The sequence below is a fragment of the Marmota monax genome, unplaced genomic scaffold (genome assembly GCF_021218885.2).
Source record: "Marmota monax isolate L192 unplaced genomic scaffold, Marmota_monax_Labrador192_F-V1.1 WCK01_AAM20220418_F8-fsc00491, whole genome shotgun sequence".
NCBI lineage: Eukaryota > Metazoa > Chordata > Mammalia > Rodentia > Sciuridae > Marmota > Marmota monax.
The window spans coordinates 91,045-112,004 of NW_026692211.1; the positions used below are offsets into that span (position 1 = coordinate 91,045).

A 20,960-nucleotide genomic window follows, 5' to 3' on the forward strand; every position below is an offset into this window, starting at 1 on the left:
TTTTTTTTTTTTTTTGGTGGTGCTGAGGATTGAACCTAGGGCCTTGTGCATGTGAGGAAGCACTAGACCAACTGAGCTATATCCCCACCCCTCTTGCTTTTTTCATTCTTGCAGGAGGCCAAGAGGCAGGACTTCTGAGTTAGTCATTTTCTCCTCCCTCTCCTAGTAGCAGAGAGAAACTGTTCCTGAATCTGTAAATCTTTGCACAGGTCAGGGCCAACCAGAGGTATGGAGCAGATGTCATGATGCTATTTGTAAATTTAATTTTCTAGGGTTGCATTTGAAAAGATCTGCAGCGAGGAGTCCAAACCTGCAGGACTCATTATAATAAGAGATGTGTCCTCTGTGGAATCAGAGTATATACCAAATGAGAAAACAATTGCAAGGATTCAAGATTACCAGGAAGATAAGGAACTCTTTAGATACTGCACTCTCCCAGAGGTTAGAGACTTGCTTTTGATTTGGTTTCTCCTTCATAGTCAGCTTGCAGTTCTGCCCCAAGATCCCCTGGTTGTGCTGAATCTAACCCCTTCCTACACATGGAACACTAGAGTGGTGGGTCTCAGCTGGAGGTGATTTTGCCTCCCAGTGGATATTGACAATGTCTCAAGACTTTCCTGGTGATGGTAACGGCATAGTGGGTGCACTAGTGGCTTCTAGTGGGTAGGGACCAAGGATGCTGATAATGGGGCCTGAGATCCCATGATGCACAGAGGAGCTCTCTCCCCAAGACTTGACCCAACCAAGATACCAATAGTACCAAGACTAAGAAACACTTCTGTGAAGTGTGCTAATTATCTTTTTTTTTTTTTTTTCCTGGGAAAGACAGAAATTCTGCGTTAAATAGAAAGAACGCTTCTAAGACTAAATATCAACAGGGGTGAAATTCTGAGGCTGTAATTTGTAAATGTATTGACTTTTTAATATATTTCATAAATTGGGTCAGTTGAATGGATTTGCTTTTAAACTTAAATTAGTTTTTATTTAATTTGATTTATTTGTGGTACTAAGAATTGAACTCTGGGCCACTATTTCTTTCAACTACACTCCCAACTCTTTTTACTCTTTGTTTTGAGAAAGGGTCATGCTGTGGTTGAGGCTGGCCTTGAACCTATGATTTTTCTGCTTCAGCCTCCCAATCTACTGGGATAACAGCCATGAGTCACTATGCCTTAAGTTAGTTATTTTTTCTAAAAATTTATTTTTCTTTCATAGTAATTGATATATCTAAAAGTACCCAATCAAATCAGAAGGGTACAACATAAGAAACAGTGTCTCTCTACTCATCCCCTCTTGCTCTTGGTGCATTCTTCTGGAATTAGGTCCTGCATCCTCAAGTGTGTTTGTGCACTCCCACCTTTTAGCACTGTGGTTTCCTAACCACTTGTTTAAAATGGTTTTGAAAGAGACTTTCCATATAGCAGATGCTGTCAGAGTGTTTGACTCCTGAAGACAGACTGCACAGGTAAATCACCTGTGGTATCCTGCCAGCACTCAAGAGAGAAGGCCCAGGGGAAATGACCTACGATCATCTGTGCTTCCTACCTCCGGTGCTGTGATGCAAATGGAAGTCTGCAGGTGGTCACAGATGAAGCCAGAGGCAACTTGTGTTGGATGAAGCACTACCATCCATGATGTTGACATTTTCTATTTTCCTTTCTTCTCATGAGACTAGGGCTCTATGAGTATAGGGGGCTGCTTTTTTTGCCAATCTTGGTCCCTGTACTGGCCATTATTCTGCCTTGTTCATTAACCTCAGGGAAGAGATTCAGGGAATGGCCAGACTTATTGGCTAATACTCCATGCTTTCTCAGAAAAGTTCCATTTTATTTGTAGTGTTGGAAATTCAACACTATATTTCATGATTGTGAAATACCAATTGGTATTTAAATTGTTGTCATTTTGATTCTTCTGTGGACACTTTATGCCTCTTGCCTATACTTCTGATTTCCAATGAGATTGTTCTTCTTTCTTCTCCCTTTTCTCAGGTTCTGAAGTATGTGGAGTGCTTCACTGGACCCAATGACATGGCCATGCACACAATGCTGATAAACAAACCTCCAGATATGGTAAAGGGCTCTTATTGTTAAAGAGAAGCAAGAAAAAAAAATATTCTTTAATTAAAACATGTAGAGTTGTTGTTCTAGATCTGGTCATGGTGTAACTGTTAAACTCTGGGTGAGTGAATGTGGGTGCTTTTGTTTAAGACTTAAAATAGCTCATGTTATATCAACTTTGAAGTGTAATAGTGATTTCAGATGTTGATTATAGGGTTATTGCTAAATTTTCAGATGACTGGCTCCCTGGAAAAGTAGGTTGAGAAACATGACTATTATTATGTCATAGACTCCCTCTATTCAACATCTGTGATCTTCACCAATCATTCTTAGCCAGGATCACATGGATTCCGCATTCCTGATCTAAAGACATCAATTTTACTAACAGGATGAAAGCTGTTACTACAAGTCACACTCAAGTGCTCGTGGTGCCTTGTGCTTGCCAAAAACCTAGATTCTAAGTCCTCATGGAGACACTGATTCTGAAGTAGATCCCAGATGTCTGCATTTTAATACCCATGCCCAGAGATTCCACTTCAGGTGACTCTTGGACCACACTCAGAGATTTTTCTGTACCAAGCAGCAGAAATCAGTCAAGAGGGCTGTATCCTTTTCTACTTTTTCTTCCTTTTGACAGCTGGGAGAGGTTTATTTGATAGGACTGAAGTACAGTGTTTTCCTCCATGGATGTCCTGCTTGGTGCAATGAGATTTTGGGGGAACCAAATTCTAAAATCAAAGATGGGGAAAATGTTTGTATGGTCAGTGGTTCTGTCTAGTTAATAACTATACAGAGGATGCCTAATGTCTGTGAATTAAGACCTCTAAGAAAACTGTTTGTGGCATTAGCCACTTAGAAGGGAACCTCAAATTTGAATCAGTAACATTCTCTTATATTAATTCATTTGGTTTTTAAATTTTTTAAAAATCGTTTTGTATGCTAGCTCTGTGCCAAATCCAGAGTGATGAAAAAATAAAGCACAGCAGAGATGATGGAGTATATGCAACTTCCTAGAAAAGAATGTAAGCACCCAGCCACCAGTAACTCAGAAGAAAATGCTCCATGTTGACTCAATATTTCACTTTAGTGCTTGTCTATTGGGAATGATTTTCCACAGTATTTTTTTTTTTTTGCAGGGGAAGGTAATGTGTTGTTTATTCCGGCATAGGATAAGAATTGTGAGGTTTAAGCCCCTTTTGACAGCAGTCTCATTTCAGGCAGGAAGACTTCCCAGCACCCCTTGCACCAGGATCTACACTTTTTCCCCTTCAGGCCCAGCAATCGCATTGATTGTGCTTGGACCACCAAGGAGCACATTGACCGGAACAACGGCTGTCTGGCTGTCCTCCCAGGCACCCACAAACTTCCCCTGAAGCCACATGACTACCCCCAGTGGGAGGTAGGTCTGTCTGACCACTGAGTCTAGATCAGAATCTCTTTCACTGTCGTTATTTCACATAAGGTGCAAAAAGCTTAGAAATGAGACTGCTTTCCTTTCTCAGCAAAGCATTGTCCTGAAATTTGCAATTAGGATCAGGGGAAGTTCAAGGACATAACATAAAGTATTCATTTGATTTGTTTTTTCAACATGGGCTTGAAAGCCAGCCAGTGTGGAGACTTAGGTAGGAGCTGTCTAGGATCTGAGATGGTGAGGCCTAATGGCAGAGGCCAGGCATAAACCCTTCAACTCTGGTGTGTGTGAAGTGCCCACTGACTGAAGGCTCTCAGAGTAGAAGAAGGGAGGGAGGGATTATCTCTGTGCACCTGTGAAGACTAGAAAAATGCTCAGGGGTGGGAGGTGGTGATTGAGCTGAGCCTTAAAGGACAAGGTAGAATTTCCTATCACAAAAAATCTCCTTGGAGGCATCAGGGTCAAGGGCAAGTGGAACCTGGCTAATGAACATGAAATATGGAAGGCATTCTCAGATCAGATGGATTGGGGACTGAGGCACATTTTGGAGAGTAGAAGGGGAAGATAACCTGAGAAGGTCTTTCAGGACCTGATTCAAAATGACTTTAACACCTGTAGGTTACATGAGGGGATGGGGTCCTTTCCTTTTTAGGAAACTGGAAGAGCTTTTGTTTCTAACGAAAGTGTTTTTGAGATATAACTATCATATAATAGTACATATTTTCAATGTATAATTTGATCATTTTGACACACACACACACACACACACACACACACACCTGGCACCACAATGAAGAGAATATTTTCCACCTCCTCCCCAGGCAACCACTCAGCTGATTTCTGTTCCTATAGTTTAGTTTGCATTTTATAAAATGTCATATAGATATAATTATGTGGCATACACTTTTTTTTTTTGGAGTGGTTGCTGTTGCTCAGCATATTTACTTTGAGGTTCAACAAAGCTGACAGTCTCGATAGCTTGTTCCTTTCTGTTCAGTGGCATGGCTGAACAATGGTTGGTTTATCCATTCAAATGTTGGTCTGGGGAGCTACTATGTGCTTCTGCACACATGAATGGCAAGGTCCTATCCATTCTTAAAGAATATGATCTCAGGTCTGGGTCACAATTGATTCCCAGGAGGTGTAGGAGCTCAGAGGCAGCAAAACCAGAGAGCAGATCTCAGCCTTTTTGATGCCAGACCAGAAGACCCTGAAATCCCTAATGATGGTCAGAATGGAAAGGGCACCTGTGGTGAGCAAGAAGACTGAGTTGTGCTTCTGTAGGAAATGAAGGCTGTGGCTTCAAGGGCTTTTCTCTCCGAATTCTTGCACTACTGATTGTGTTCTGTAGAAATATTTGAGTCTGAATCCATATATATAAGTGGAAATGGTGAAATTCATCAGTTAAGTTCAGGGACAGGCAAGGGTTGGTGCAATCCTAAGGAGGCTTATTGAGCAGAAGGGAATGGTGTCCAGGGCTATGGGAGTAGACTGGTCTCTGAGATTCTGCTGAGATTCACAGCAGTGGCAGTGGAAGTTTTCTGCTTAGCTTAGCAGGGGCCTTTATGCACCTTGGCCAGGAAAGAAGGACACAGAGTCAAAGTCACAGTATTGTGCAGTAGGACAATGATTATTCCCCATTGGAATGGGACACTTCTGCCCAGATGCATAAAGGCTCATCAACTGTAGTCACTTCTCACTTTAATTTGTATAATAAGGACATACATACATATTTCCTGGAGTTAAGACTACTTTTGGAAATAGTTATCAAAAAATACAGTGTTTAAACTTACTATTCTCTTTTTATTCTGAATATGACATAAGTCCTTTGAACTTAGAAAAGTTGAGAATGTTCTGTACTTGGTTTGGGGAGAATAATTAGCCTATTCAAGATACCCTGAGTAAAAAAATACAAGAATGATATGAACATAGTTCTAGGTGAGGAGAATGTCAGGCTGTGGCAAGGATGTGAAGATTGAGGCTGTAAATGCCTAAGAGAAAGGTGTTCACATGCATTCACCACAAGAGGCAGAACTGATCTAGATTGTTTATAATTCAATTAGGAAGGGTAGGTAAATTTCCAATTTGGTTCATTTGTTAAAAAAATGATTTTAATATAAAAAATGAATTTAATATATGGAGTTTAATTTGTTGCATTGCTGGGGTTCAAACCCAGGGCCTTGCCCATGCAAGGCAAGCCCTCCACCACTGAGCTACATCTATAGTCCTTTGTAAAAATCTTAATTTAAGACAAAGTCTGGCTAAGACTGTACCTGCAGCAGATGATGTTTAAAAACCCAGAAATATGACAGACTTTTGCATTTTTTATATTTAATAATTTAATTTAGATAAGTCTTTCTCTTAAGAGAAGTCAGAGAACCTTTGCTGTCCATGCCAAGTCATACAGAAAGTGTTCTTTTTGTTGCTTCCTCCAGACTTTGCCTATCTTATGTGTTTCAGGGTGGAGTTAACATTTTCTACTATGGGATCCAGGACTATGACCAGGACCATGCCTGAGTGCACCTTGTGATGGAGAAGGGAGACACTGTTTTCTTCCACCCATTGCTCATCCATGGATCTGGTTGGAATCAAACTCAAGGATTCCAGAAAGTATGCATCCATGTTGCTTCAGTTTTGAAAGATGAATGGGTTCAAAACAGAAAATCATAGGTATATTAACACATAAAAGATTTATGACTTTTCACTAAACTGGACTGTTTTTTTCCAGTTTGTTAACCAGGAAGAATATTTGCCTTCCTTGTACTTTTTTTTCTCTACTCAGTCAGAAGCCAGGTGCCCTCAGGATCCTAAACCTGTTACTTGTGAATCTTGGTCATTTATGGAATTGCTTCAGAGCAGTAGCTCACCTTGCAGTGCCCAGTTTCTGATTTCTTAACCTAAAACAATGATTAAAATACTCAAATAATCACATTTGGGATTTATATTGCTCAGGGTAACTAGAACAAGAAGCAAATTTAGAATATGCTTATTATTATAGAATATCCTTACTAACTGGGAAAAACAATATTGATCCTAAGCAAAGGTTCTGAATTGTCTGCACATATTTATCCCCCTCCAATCTCAGTGTTTTAAATTAAATAATTTTGTCACTGACATTTAAAAATTGACAGAATTCCTTACAATTTCCCTGATTTCTCACTTGTCTCAAATTCAGCAAATCTTAGAGTATTGTGGGCTCACTTTCCTCATGGTAACAAGGTTGTCCATAATATTAGGGCTCCTTTAAGATTCAGTGGGGTTTCCAGTTTGTCCCCTGGTTCCCAATTTGTTCTAACCCCAAGTATAGGGTTGCAGACTTTATTCATTTATATTTGCACCAGGCTCACTAGGGCCTGGTACAAGTTGATACAAGTTGGGGCAGTGCCTGAGGATAAAATTGAAGGGGCTACCAAAATCTCAGCCATCAAGTTAAATGCTGTTTTACTAAATCAAAATTAATGCAAAAAAATCCATGCTGTGTACAATGTCAAAAATTTAAATAAAAGACAGGAAGTACCCGCACTAGCATAACCCTCAGGCCGTGTTAAGTATGGAAGTGCAAGCACAAAGATGCAAACAGTGATGTGATTTGTAATATATTCACTTTGCAATATTTTCATATTTTCACTGATTTTAATGTTCTGGAAGAACATTTACAATTATTTCCTAACAACATGGGTGTAGAAGTACACAATTTTCCTTATGCCTTGGGCCTTGATGTGGCTTTGTCTGGAACAGGGTCTGCACAGAAAATAGAGTTTAAAGAAAACTTTAAATGCTTAGAAATGTGAAGATCTGTTACTTATGCTGCCTGTCCTATATATATCTTTAAAAAATAAATAATTAGGTAAAATACTCTTTGGTCATTTCTTTTTTTTTAATTTTTTATTGTTGGCTGTTCAAAACATTACATAATTCTTGATATATCATATTTCACACTTTGATTCAAGTGGGTTATGAGCTCCCATTTTTACCCCATATACAGATTGCAGAATCACATCAGTTACACATCCATTGATTTACATATTGCCATACTAGTGTCTGTTGTGTTCTGCTGCCTTTCCTATCCTCTACTATCCCCCCTCCCCTACCCTCCCCTCCCCTCTTCTCTCTCTGCCCCCTCTACTGACATTCATTTGTCCCCCTTGTATTATTTTTCCCTTTCCCCTCACTTCCTCTTGTATGTACTTTTGTATAACCCTGAGGGTCTCCTTCCATTTCGATGCAATATCCCTTCTCTCTCCCTTTCCCTCCCACCTCTCATCCCTATTTAATGTTAATCTTCTTCTCATGCTCTTCGACCCTACTCTGTTCTTAGTTACTCTCCTTATATCAAAGAAGACATTTGGCATTTGTTTTTTAGGGATTGGCTAGCTTCACTTAGCATAATCTGCTCTAATGCCATCCATTTCCCTGTAAATTCTATGATTTTGTCATTTTTTAATGCAGAGTAATACTCCATTGTGTATAAATGCCACATTTTTTTTTATCCATTCATCTATTGAAGGGCATCTAGGTTGGTTCCACAGTTTTGCTATTGTGAATTGTGCTGCTATGAACATCGATGTAGCAGTGTCCCTGTAGCATGCTCTTTTTAGATCTTTAGGGAATAGACCGAGAAGGGGAATAGCTGGGTCAAATGGTGGCTCCATTCCCAGCTTTCCACGAAATCTCCATACTGCTTTCCAAATTGGCTGCACCAATTTGCAGTCCCACCAGCAATGTACAAGTGTACCCTTTTCCCCACATCCTCGCCAGCACTTGTTGTTGTTTGGCTTCATAATGGCTGCCAATCTAACTGGAGTGAGATGGTATCTTAGGGTGGTTTTGATTTGCATTTCTCTGACTGCTAGAGATGGTGAGCATTTTTTCATGTACTTGTTGATTGATTGTATGTCCTCCTCTGAGAAGTGTCTGTTCAGGTCCTTGGCCCATTTGTTGATTGGGTTGTTTGTTCTCTTATTGTCTAATTTTTTGAGTTCTTTGTATACTCTGGATATTAGGGCTCTATCTGAAGTGTGAGGAGTAAAGATTTGTTCCCAGGATGTAGGCTCTCTATTTACCTCTCTTATTGTCTCTTTTGCTGAGAAAAAACTTTTTAGTTTGAGTAAGTCCCATTTGTTGATTCTAGTTATTAACTTTTGTGCTATGGGTGTCCTATTGAGGAATTTGGAGCCCGACCCCACAGTATGTAGATCGTAGCCAACTTTTTCTTCTATCAGACGGCGTGTCTCTGATTTGATATCAAGCTCCTTGATCCATTTTGAATTAACTTTTGTGCATGGCGAGAGAAAGGGATTCAGTTTCATTTTGTTGCATATGGATTTCCAGTTTTCCCAGCACCATTTGTTGAAGATGCTATCCTTCCTCCATTGCATGCTTTTAGCCCCTTTATCAAATATAAGGTAGTTGTAGTTTTGAGGATTGGTTTCTGTGTCCTCTATTCTGTACCATTGGTCCACCCGCCTGTTTTGGTACCAGTACCATGCTGTTTTTGTTACTATTGCTCTGTAGTATAGTTTGAAGTCTGGTATCGCTATACCGCCTGATTCACACTTCCTGCTTAGCATTGTTTTTGCTATTCTGGGTCTTTTGTTTTTCCATATGAATTTCATGATTGCTTTCTCTATTTCTACAAGAAATGCCGTTGGGATTTTGATTGGCATTGCATTAAACCTATAGAGAACTTTTGGTAATATCGCCATTTTGATGATGTTAGTTCTGCCTATCCATGAACAGGGTATATTTTTCCATCTTCTAAGATCTTCTTCTATTTCTCTCTTTAGGGTTCTGTAGTTTTCATTGTATAAGTCTTTCACCTCTTTTGTTAGGTTGATTCCCAAGTATTTTATTTTTTTTGAAGATATTGTGAATGGAGTGGTTGTCCTCATTTCCATTTCAGAGGATTTGTCGCTGATATACAGGAATGCCTTTCATTTATGCATGTTGATTTTATATCCTGCCACTTTGCTGAATTCATTTATTAGCTCTAATAATTTCTTTGTAGACCCTTTTGGGTCTGCTAGGTATAGAATCATGTCATCTGCAAATAGTGATAATTTAAGTTCTTCTTTTCCTATTTTTATGACTTTATTTTCTTTCGTCTGTCTAATTGCTCTGGCCAGTGTTTCGAGAACTATGTTGAACAGAAGTGGTGAGAGAGGGCATCCCTGTCTTGTTCCAGATTTTTGAGGGAATGCCTTCAATTTTTCTCCATTCAGAATGATGCTAGCCTGAGGCTTAGCATAGATTGCTTTTACAATATTGAGGTATGTTCCTGTTATCCCTAGTTTTTCTAGAGTTTTGAACATGAAGGGATGCTGTACTTTGTCGAATGCTTTTTCTGCATCTATCCAGATGATCATATGGTTCTTGTTTTTAAGTCTATTGATGTGGTGAATAACATTTATTGATTTCCGTATATTGAACCAGCCTTGCATCCCAGGGATGAATCCTACTTGATCATGGTGCACATTTTTTTTGATATGTTTTTGTATCCGATTTGCCAGAATTTTATTGAGGATTTTTGCATCTAGGTTCATTAGAGATATTGGTCTGTAGTTTTCTTTCTTTGAAGTGTCTTTGTCTGGTTTAGGAATCAGGGTGATGTTGGCCTCGTAGAATGAATTTGCAAGTTCTCCCTCTTTTTCTATTTCATGAAGTACCTTGAAAAGCATTGGTATTAGTTCCTCCTTAAAGGTTTTGTAAAACTCTGCTGTATACCAATCCGGTCCTGGGCTTTTCTTAGTTGGTAGTCTTTTGATGGTTTCTTCTATTTCCTCAATTGATATTGGTCTGTTTAGGTTGTCTATATCCTCCTGACTCAATCTGGGCAGATCATATGACTTAAGAAATTTATCGATGCCTTCACTATCTTCGAATTTATTGGAGTATAAGGATTCAAAATAATTTTTGATTATCTTCTGTATATCTGAAGTGTCTGTTGTGATATTGCCTTTTTCATCCCGTATGCTAGTAATTTGAGTTCTCTCTCTTCTTCTCTTCGTTAGCATCGCTAAGGGTCTGTCGATTTTGTTTATTTTTTCAAAGAACCAACTTTTAGTTTTGTCAATTTTTTCAATTGTTTCTTTTGTTTCGATTTCATTAATTTCAGCTCTGATTTTAATTATTTCTTGCCTTCTACTTCTTTTGCTGTTGTTTTGCTTTTCTTTTTCTAGGATTTTGAGATGAAGTATGAGATCATTTATTTGTTGGTTTTTCTTTTTTAAGAAATGAACTCCAACTAATGAATTTTCCTCTTAGAACTGCTTTCAATGTGTCCCATAGATTCCGATATATTGTGTCTGTGTTTTCATTAATCTCTAAGATTTTTTAAATTTCCTCCTTGATGTCTTCTATAACCCATTGATCATTCAGTAACCTATTGTTCATTCTCCAAGTGATGTATTCTTTTTCCTTCCTTCTTTTATCGTTGATTTTCAGTTCCATTCCATTATGATCAGATAGGATGCATAGTATTATCTCTACTCCTTTATATTGTCTAAGAGTTTCCCTGTGACATAATATATGATCTATTTTTGAGAAGGATCCATGTGCTGCTGAGAAAAAAGTGTAACTGCTTGATGTTGGGTGGTATATTCTATATATGTCAATTAAGTCTAGGTTATTAATTGTGTTATTGAGTTCTATAGTTTCCTTATTCAACTTTTGTTTGGAAGATCTGTCCAGTGGCGAGAGATGTGTGTTGAAGTCTCCCATGATTATTGTATGGTGGTCTATTAGACTCTTGAACTTGAGAAGAGTTTGTTTGATGAACATAGCTGCACCATTGTTTGGGGCATATATATTTATGATTGTTATGTCTTGTTGGTGTATGGTTCCCTTGAGCAGTATGTAGTGTCCCTCTTTATCCCTTTTGATTAACTTTGTCTTGAAATCTATTTTATTTGATATGAGTATGGACACTCCTGCTTGTTTCCGAAGTCCATATGAGTGATATGATTTTTCCCAACCTTTCACCTTCAGCCTATATGTCTTTTCCTATCAAATGCGTCTCCTGTAGGCAGCATATTGTTGGGTCTTGTTTTGTGATCCATTCTACTAGCCTGTGTCTCTTAATTGGTGAGTTTAAGCCATTAACATTTAGGGTTATTATTGAGATATGGGTTGTTCTTCCAGCCATATTTGTTTATTTATGTTACTAAACATGGTTTGTTTTCCTCTTTGATTATTTCCCCCCCCTTTACTGTCCTACCTCCCACTGTTGGTTTTCATTGTTATTTTCCATTTCCTCTTCCTGTAATGTTTTGCCAAGGATGTTTTGAAGAGATGGTTTTCTAGCTGCAAATTCTTTTAACTTTTGTTTATCATGGAAGGTTTTAATTTCATCTTCCATCCTGAAGCTTAATTTCGCTGGAAACACAATTCTTGGTTGGAACCCCTTTTCTTTCAGTGTTTGAAATATGTTATTCCAGGATCTTCTAGCTTTCAGAGTCTGTGTTGAAAGATCAGCTGTTATCCTGATTGGCTTACCCCTGAATGTGATCTGCTTCCTTTCTCTTGTAGCTTTTAAAATTCTCTCCTTATTCTGTATGTTGGGCATCTTCATTATAATGTGTCTAGGTGTGGGTCTCTTATGATTTTGCACATTCGGCGTCCTGTAGGCTTCTAGGATTTCAGATTCTGTCTCATTCTTCAAGTCTGGGAAGTTTTCTCGTATTATTTCATTGAGTAGATTGCTCATTCCTTTAGTTTGAAACTCTGTCCCTTCCTGTATCCCAATGACTCTTAAATTTGGTCTCTTGATGTTATCCCATATTTCTTGGATGTTCTGCTCATGGTTTCTTAACAGTCTTGCTGTTGAATTCTTCCTTGAATTCAGGGAGTTTCAGTGTTTTATACCCAGCAGGTAAGGGGAGGGGCTCAGAAGTTTATAGTGTGCAGAAGTTCACACAAAAGCAGCTTTTTCTTTCACTGTTTTAGGCAAGTTAATACTTCAAGTACAACACCTGAGAAGGGGAGAGCTTCTTCTCCGCTTTCTTTCTTCCCCTTCCAGCTGTTACCATGGAGCCCAATTGGTATCTTCTTGTTATCTTATCTTAAAAAATGTATACATCTCTGTGAAGCCCAGCTCAAGGCCAGAAGCCTCGTTAGCACATTTCTACAAACTACTATCCTGGATACTTTTGTGAAAAATTATTAAGGGGGTGCCCAGCACCTGGAGTGCTGGTATCTTCCTGGCCAGTGGCCAAGCTAAACAGGGCCACAGGAAAATAGGAAATTTATCCATATTGAACTTTTTCTCAGAGACCCTTTGGCTGATAGTCCCAAAATCAGCCATGGTGAGATTTCCTGGAGAAGCCCAGTTAAGACTTTTTCTGTGGAGAGAGGGGGTGCCACTTCAGCTACACTTCAGTCATGCTCAAAAACATCCCATTGAGTTCGGAGTGTTGAAGATTTAGAATGATTTCCAAACACAAGTTTTCCATGCTTTGTTGGCACTGTTGTGAAATACCAATCAGTGTTCACACCATTACGATTTTGATTCCTATGTGGATGGTGGCACTTTCACCACTTGCCTTTACTTCTGATTTATAATGAAATCCCCAACTTTCTTCTCAATTTTCTTAGATTCTTAAGTACCTGAAGTGCTTCACTGGACCCAATATTATGGCCATGCACACAATGCTGATAAACAAACCTCAGATACTGGTAAAAGGCTTTTATTTGTTAAAGAGAAGCAAGAAAAAAAAAGATTGTTTAATTAACATAGATAAAGTTGATATTCTACCCTGGTCATGTGTATAACTTTCAAATTGTGGGGACTGAATGTGCATGCTTTTGTATAAGTCTTAATAGCTGATGTTATATCAAATCTAAATGAAATAATGACTTTAGATGTTGATTTTACGGTTATTGCTAAATTTTCAGATCACCTGCTCCCCAAAAAAAGCAGTTTAAGAAATGTGACTGTTCTTATATCTTAGACTCCTTCTATTCAACATCTCTGATCTTCATCAGCCATTCTTAGGATATCAAAAATTCTATGTTCCTGATCTGAAGACATCATTATTACTAACAGAATGAAAGAAGTTACTACAAGTCACACTCAAGTCCTCATATTGCTTTGTGCTTGCCAAAAACTAGATTCTAAATCCTCACAGACACACTGAGTCTGAAGCAGATCCCAGGTGCATGCATTTTGGTACTCATCCCCAGAGATTTTACTACAGGTGGCTCTCTGACCTCACTAAAAGATTTTTTTTTATACCAGCAGCAGAAATCAGCCATGAAAGGACTTTATTCTTTTCTACTCTTTATTCCTTCTGACAGCTGGGAAATATTTATGGGATAGGAGTGAAGCCCAGTGTCACTAAATGTCTTCCTCCATGGGTGACATGAGGTTGTCTGGGGATCAAGTTCCAAGAGCAAACCTGGGGAAAATGACTCTATGGTTAGTGGTTCTGACTGGTCACTGATGATACACAGAACACCTACTGCTCTGTAAAGTAAGACCTATAAGGAAGCTGTTTTTGGCATCAGCCACTTTGAAGGGGACCTCAATTTTGACTCTATAACATTCTCTTCAACTTAATTCATCCTGCATTTTTTGTTTGTTTTTAATCCTTACTGCATACTAGCTAGCTCTGTTCCAAATCCAGGGTGACAAAGGAAAAAGGCACAACAGGGATGATGGGGTATATGCAATTTACTAGGAAAGAGTGTAAGCTCACAGCACTAGTAACTCGGAAGAAAGTATAAGCCCCTGTTGACTGCTATTTTTGTTTGGTGCTGTTCTCTTGGGAATGATTTTCCATGGTGTTTTATGTGGTTGTATTTTACAGGTGCATGTCAGTGCTTTTTTATTCAGGAATAGGATGAAAATTGTGAGATTTAAGCCCCTTTTGACAGCAGTCTCATTTCAGGCAGGAAGACTTCCCAGCACCCCTTGCACCAGGATCTGCACTTTTTCCCCTTCAGGCCCAGCAATCTCATTGTTTGTGCTTGGAACACATTGACCAGAACAATGGCTGTCTGGCTCTCCTCCCAGGCACCCTCAAACTTCCCATGAAGCCACATGACTACACCAAGTGAGAGGTAGGTCTGTCCTACCACTGAGTCTGGGTCAGAATCTCTTTCACTGTTGTTATTTCATGTCAGGTTCAATAAGCTTAGATGAGACTGGTTTCCTTTATCAGTGAAGTATTATCCTGAAATTTGCAATTAGGATCAGGGGAGTTCAAGGACATCACATAAAGTATTCATTTGATTTGTTCTTTCAACATGGGCTTGAAAGCCAGCCAGTGTGGAGACTTGGGTAGGAGCTGCCTAGGATCTGAGATGGCGAGGCCTGATGGCAGAGGTCAGGCATAAATCCTTCAACCCCAGCAGATGTGCCACTGACTGAAGGCTCTGAGTAGAGAGGGAGGGAGGGATTATCTCCTTGTATCTGTGAAAACCTACAGAGGCTCAGGGGTGGGAGGTGGATGGATAAGTTAGAATTTCCTGTCACAAAAGGATCTCCCTTGCTCTGTGTGATGTTGCAAAGCCTGTAATCCCAGAGGCATAGGAGGCTGAGGCAGGATTATTGTGAGTTCAATGCTAGCTAGCCTCAGCAAATTAGCAAGGCCCTAAGCAATTTAGACCCTATCTGTATAAAAAGAGCTAGGGATGTGGCTCAGTGGTAAGCACCCCTGGGTTTAATCCCTGGTATGAAAAAAACATACAAAGACCATCTCCATGTAGGCATGGGGATCTAGGCTAAGGAGTAGGAAAGGCAGAAGGAGCTCACAATCCAGATGGGCTGGGGGCTGGAAGCACATTTTGAGGAGTAGAGGAAGAGGAGAGCCTGAAAAATGTATGTTAGGACAGATTAAAGAGACTGTAATAGGATTCTAAGTTTCCAGGTTATATGGGGATATTGGGGTCCTTCTGTTTTTTAGGAAGCTAAAGAAATTTACTTTTCTAAAAAAAAAAGTTTTTTGAGCTGTGTCATATAATAGATGATAAAAATTTGAAATGTATATAATTTGATTATTTTTCACACACACACACACACACACACACACACTGAAAGACCTAAGCAATTTCATTCTGCTTGGGATCTTATTTTGCTCTGAAACTTAACCTCTGACTTATTGTAATCCTAAAGTCAAGAAAAAATCTACAGAAGAGCTCTGTGGAAACAGACCAGTTCTCGGAAAAGCCGCAGATAGGCCAGGATAACCACATATCTGAAATTCCAGGTGGCTTCCACCTAGGTGTGGTGGCCAGTATCTAAACTAGAAGCCCTGCAGTTTGGCACGTACTCCCCTTGCGACATCCTCACGGTTTAAACCAATCAGTTTAAATGAATCCCCCTCTTGTAGTGACCAATCAATCCTATCCAACTTGTTCCCACCAGTGAATGTGCTAATCATGTTTTGGAATTGTTATTTGATTTTCCAGCGGTGTGTGATGATTTGCTAGGAGATGCTATGATGTATGTGGGGGTCCCTGCCTTCTCCAAAGAATGTATAAAACTGCTGCAAACCCTGGGCTCGGGGCCTCTTAGCGTCACCTGTTGCTGTGTGTGTGCGAAGGACCGAGCTAGCTCGCAATAAACACCTCTTTGCTGCTTACATCGATCTTGGGTCTCTGGTGGTCTTTTGGGGGTCCCGAATTCGAGCATAACAACACACACACACACATATACACACACACATATCTGGTAACAATCAAGAGAATCCATTCCACCTCCTGCCCCAGGCAACCACTCATCTGCTTTCGGTTCCTGTAGATTAGTTTATATTTTATAAAATATCATATAAGTATTATCATGTGGCATACAATTTGTGTGTGTGTGTGTGTGTGTGTGTGTGTGTGTGTGTGTGTGGCTTTGTTGGTTAGCATATTATTTTGAGTTTCACCAAAGCTGACACGTCTCAATAGCTTTTTCCTTTCCATTCCTAAGTAATATTCCATGGCATGGCTGAACAATGGTTTGTTTATCCATTCAAATGTTGATGCTGGGAAGCTACTATGTGCTTCTGCACCCATGAATGGTGAGGTCCTATCCATTCTTGAAGAATATGATCTCAGGTCTGGGGCACAATTGATTTCCAGGAGGTGTAGGAGCTCATGTTATGCTCGAATTCAGGACCCCCAAAAGACCACCAGAGACCAAGATCTATGTAAGCAGCAAAGAGGTGTTTATTGCAAGCTAGCTTGGTCCTCCGTGCGCACACACAGCAACTGGTGATGCTGAGAGGCCCCGAGGCCAGGGTTTGCAGCAGTTTTATACATTCTTTGGAGAAGGCAGGGACCCCCACATACATCATAGCATCTTTAGCAAATCATCACACACCTCGGGAAAATCAAATAACAAGTCTAAAACATAATTAGCACATTCACTGGTGGGAACAAGTTGGGTAGGGGTGATTGGTTACTATAAGAGGGGGATTCATTTGAATTGATTGGTTTAAGCCAAGAGGGGTGTTCGTGCTGAACTACATGGTTTCCCAATACCATAAACTACTGAGAGGGTCATCTGGCATCCCAGGTATTTCCCTGTCTCATGCTGATTGTGGCTGCTAGGGGGTTGCTATGGGTCCCTGCCTAGCCTGACTGAGTCAGGGACACCCGGTGCAGCAGATATCTCCTGTTATTTGTAGATAAACAACTTAGCAGGGTGGGAATGTGCCTATAGAGCTCTGTGGGTCTTTCCAAGGACAAAGGTCATGTCCCTTCCTTGGACAGGTTTTGCTCGGAGGTAGAGGCTGGTTTTTCACTCAGAGGCAGCAAAACCAGAGAGCAGATCTCAGCCTTTTTGATGCCAGACCAGAAAATCCTGAAATCCCCAAAGATGGTCAGAATGGAAAGGGCAGCTGTGGTGAGCAAGGAGACTGAGTCTTGCTTCTGTCGGATGTGAAGCCTGTGGCTTCAAGGGCTTTTCTCTCTGAATTCTTGCACTACTGATTGTGTTCTGTGGAAATATTTGAGTCTGAATCCTGATATAAAAGTGGAAATTGTGAAATTCATCAGTTAAGTTCACGGACAGGCTGTCGGGTTTTTAGCCCTCCACCCTTCCCTCCTGACCTGCAGGAAAGATTGGGGGAGCACGCCCCAACCAGGACAAGCAAAGAAAGGCAAAGTTCGACTAAAGGTCAACTGGCCACCCACACCCAGCCCTCCCTCACCAAAAGACAATCAGTCGCACCAGGGAAAACAGTCAAAGCAGGATCTCATTTATCGAGAAAACACACACAGCTAATATAATGTACAGGAGCCAATCAAGGTAAAGGTCAGCAGGGTAGGGAGAGTTCTCGTGTACACCCATCCTACAGGCAGTAATGGGAGACATGAGCTGTCTGAGCTGTCCGTGAGGGCAGAAGGGTTCTGAGCCTATCCTAGAGGTAGTCAGATTCTTCATCACAGCCCACGACAATGCCTTCTGGCTAATCGCTAGGTGCTCTCTTAGCCACAAGTGGCCCCAGAATTGGGATGCGGGTAGCAGCCAGCAAATTAGGTTTCCTCTTTTCTGATGCAACGTGTCCCATGTTACATCATTCCCTACAACAGGTAAGGGTTGGTGCAATCCTAAGGAGGCTTATTGAGCAGAAGGGAATGGTGTCCAGGGCTTTGGGAGCAGAAAGGTCTCTGAGATGCTGCTGAGATTCGCAGCTAAGGTCTGCTTAGCTTAGCTGGAGACTATAGCCACGTTGGCCAGGAAAGAAGGGCACTGGGTCAAAGTCACAATGTTGTGCAGTAGGACAATGATTATTCCCCAAAAGGATACTCTTAGTGAAAGAATTCCCCACGCAAAGACACTTCACCAGGAGAATTCCAATTTTATTGCAAAAAGCTGTGTGCTTATATAGAACTAAGGGGGAGATGGTAGGGCTTAGATAAATGGCAGGCAACCCGTTTATTGGCAAGTTCTTCCAGATATCAGCTCCAGAGCCCAGGAATTAGTTCTCATTGGGGCTAAGGTTCCCCGCCAGCGAGATTTGAAATTGGCGCCGGCGGGAGAGTTCACAGGGGTGGGAACTTTTCGCGCCACTGCAGAAAAGGAGAAGGTAGGAAGAAGAGGTCCTTTAGGCTCCATGTTGGGGTTTTTCTCTGAGGTATGGCTGCCGTTTATACTTTTCCCAACACTTAGCATGGGGAATGGGACACTTCTGCCCAGATGCATAAAGGTTCATCAACTGTAGTCACTTCTCACTTCAGTTTCTATAATAAGGACATACACATTTCCTGGAGTTAAGACTACTTTTGGAAATAGTTATCAACAAACACAGTATTTAAGCTTGCTGTTCACTTTTTATTCTGAATATGACATAAGTCCTTTGAACTTAGAAAAATTGATCATGTTCTGCACTTAGTTTGGGGAGAATTAGCCTATTCAAGACACCCTGAGTAATACAAGAATTATGTGAACAAAATTCTAGCTGAGGAGAATGGGGCAAGGATGTTAAGATTGAGGCTGGAAATAAGAGAAAGGTGTTCACTTGCATTCACCACAAGAGTTAGAACTGATCTGATTATTTATAATTCAAGGTAAATTTCAACATTTTTCAATTGGTTAAAAAAAATCGATGATTTTAATATGAATAGGTATTTCCTTTTCTGTGTGCTGGGATTCAAACCCAAGGCCCTGCACATCTGAATGTGTTCCTAGTCTCTTTGTGGGTTGGCTACCTTGTTGCGGGGGGTAGAGATGCGGAATCAACACACAGACTCTGGGAGCTGGTGAGAGAACTGGCTGGAGACCCCACCTCAGGTCGTTGTCCAGTAGCTCAGTTTATTTTTGGAATGCACGCAACTGTTATAGGGTTCTTCTGGGGAGTGCCTGTCAATCATATATAAGCAAGACAATATCCATAAGCCAATCATCTTCTGCCTAATGTAACCGCATTATTAGGAAACTCTAAATATTGCTGGAAAAGTCTTTGGCCCTTACTGAGTCTGGGGTTTCATGCCCTGAAGCCCCTGACTCTTGGTTTCCTGGCCTGGTAGTTTGGCAACGCTAACCACAAGTGCTGAGGATGTGGTTACACCCCATCCTGCAGGCGCTCCTGTCAGGCCTGAAGGAAGGTGGATATTTTAGGCACTTCTGAGTTGCTTGTAGCTGCTAGCTGAGACTGAAAGTTATTCCAACACACATCCTAGGCAAATCCTCCACCACTGAGCTACATCTCCATTCTTTTGTGAAAGTCTTAATTTCAGATGGGGTGTTGGTAAGTTTGCTTAGGCTGCGCTGAACTTGTGATGCCGGGTCTCAGCCTCCCAAGTAGCTGGGATCACAGGTGTGTACCACTGTACCCGCAGCATGTGATGTTCAAAACCCAGACATATGACAGATTTTTTCATTAGTTTTAATTTAAGAAACTAATTTGATATGTCTTTATCTTGGTAGAAGTCGGAGAATCCTTGCTGTCCCTGCCAAGTCATACACAAAGGGTTGGTTTCTTCCTCCAGTGTAGACTGTGCCTGTCTTATGTGTTCCAGGGTGGAGTTAACCCCGTGTCCCATGGGATCCAGGACTATGACCAAGACCATGCCCGAGTGCACCTTGTGATGCAGAAGGGAGACACCGTTTTCTTTCACCCATTGCTCATCCATGGATCTGATCGGAACCAAACTCAAGGATTCCAGAAAGTATGCATCCACGTTGTTCCAGTTTTGAAAGATGAATGGGTTTGAAAGAGAAAATCATAGGTACATGTAAAAGGTAACATGTAAATGATTTATGACTTTTCACTAAACTAGACTGTTTTTTCCAATTTACTTACCAGGAAGTATATTTGCCTTCCTTGTGCTTTTTTTGCTCTACTCAGTCAGAAGTCAGGTGCCCCTAGGATTCTAAACCTGTTACTTTTAAATCTTGGTCATTTGTGAAATTGCTTCAGAGTGTCTCACCTTGTAGCTCACAGCCTTGTGGCTGAAATACTAAAATAGCATGTTAACTTAGCAATTTTTCTATATTTTCAATGACTATATGTTCTGGAAAAATACTTACCATTTTTACACAGATGTAAAAGTGCACACTTTTCCTTTTGCTTTGCCTGCTATGGTTGTACATGACACTGGAGCCTGCACAAGAAATGGAATCTGTACTCCAGAAATTTGAAATTTGGTATGAAGTAGAAGGTCCTTTTGACAGGTGTGATCACCTTAAGAAAACTAACTCATGACAAAGAAGGTGAGTTCTAGCTATTGTTTTTCCACTTAGAACTGTTTATACCTTTTTTTTTTTCTGGAAAAAGGAGAACTAAGTAACCTCATCCTTATCTTTAGCAGGAAACAAGCTGGGTAATAATATCAATGTGTTGACCCCTAAATGTCACTTCTGATTGAGAAGTGTGCTATGTTCTTTCTCAAGATAATTTCAGCTTCCATATAACTTGCCACTGCAGTGACAACTTATTCCAAATTTGACTGGGTAACTAACTTTTATGTCTAAGATGATGAACCACAGGGTGGTACATTTCTTTTTAGGATTTGGAGATATACACTCATTGAGAAAACTTAAGCTTAAAAATGTCAAGATC

General features: G+C 40.4%; 1 pseudogene; it reads left to right on the forward strand.

Moving 5' to 3' along the window:
• The first annotated feature begins 3,329 nt into the window (after positions 1-3,329).
• LOC124085345 (phytanoyl-CoA dioxygenase, peroxisomal-like) lies at positions 3,330-20,262 on the forward strand (annotated as a pseudogene).
• Positions 20,263-20,960: the final 698 nt, after the last annotated feature.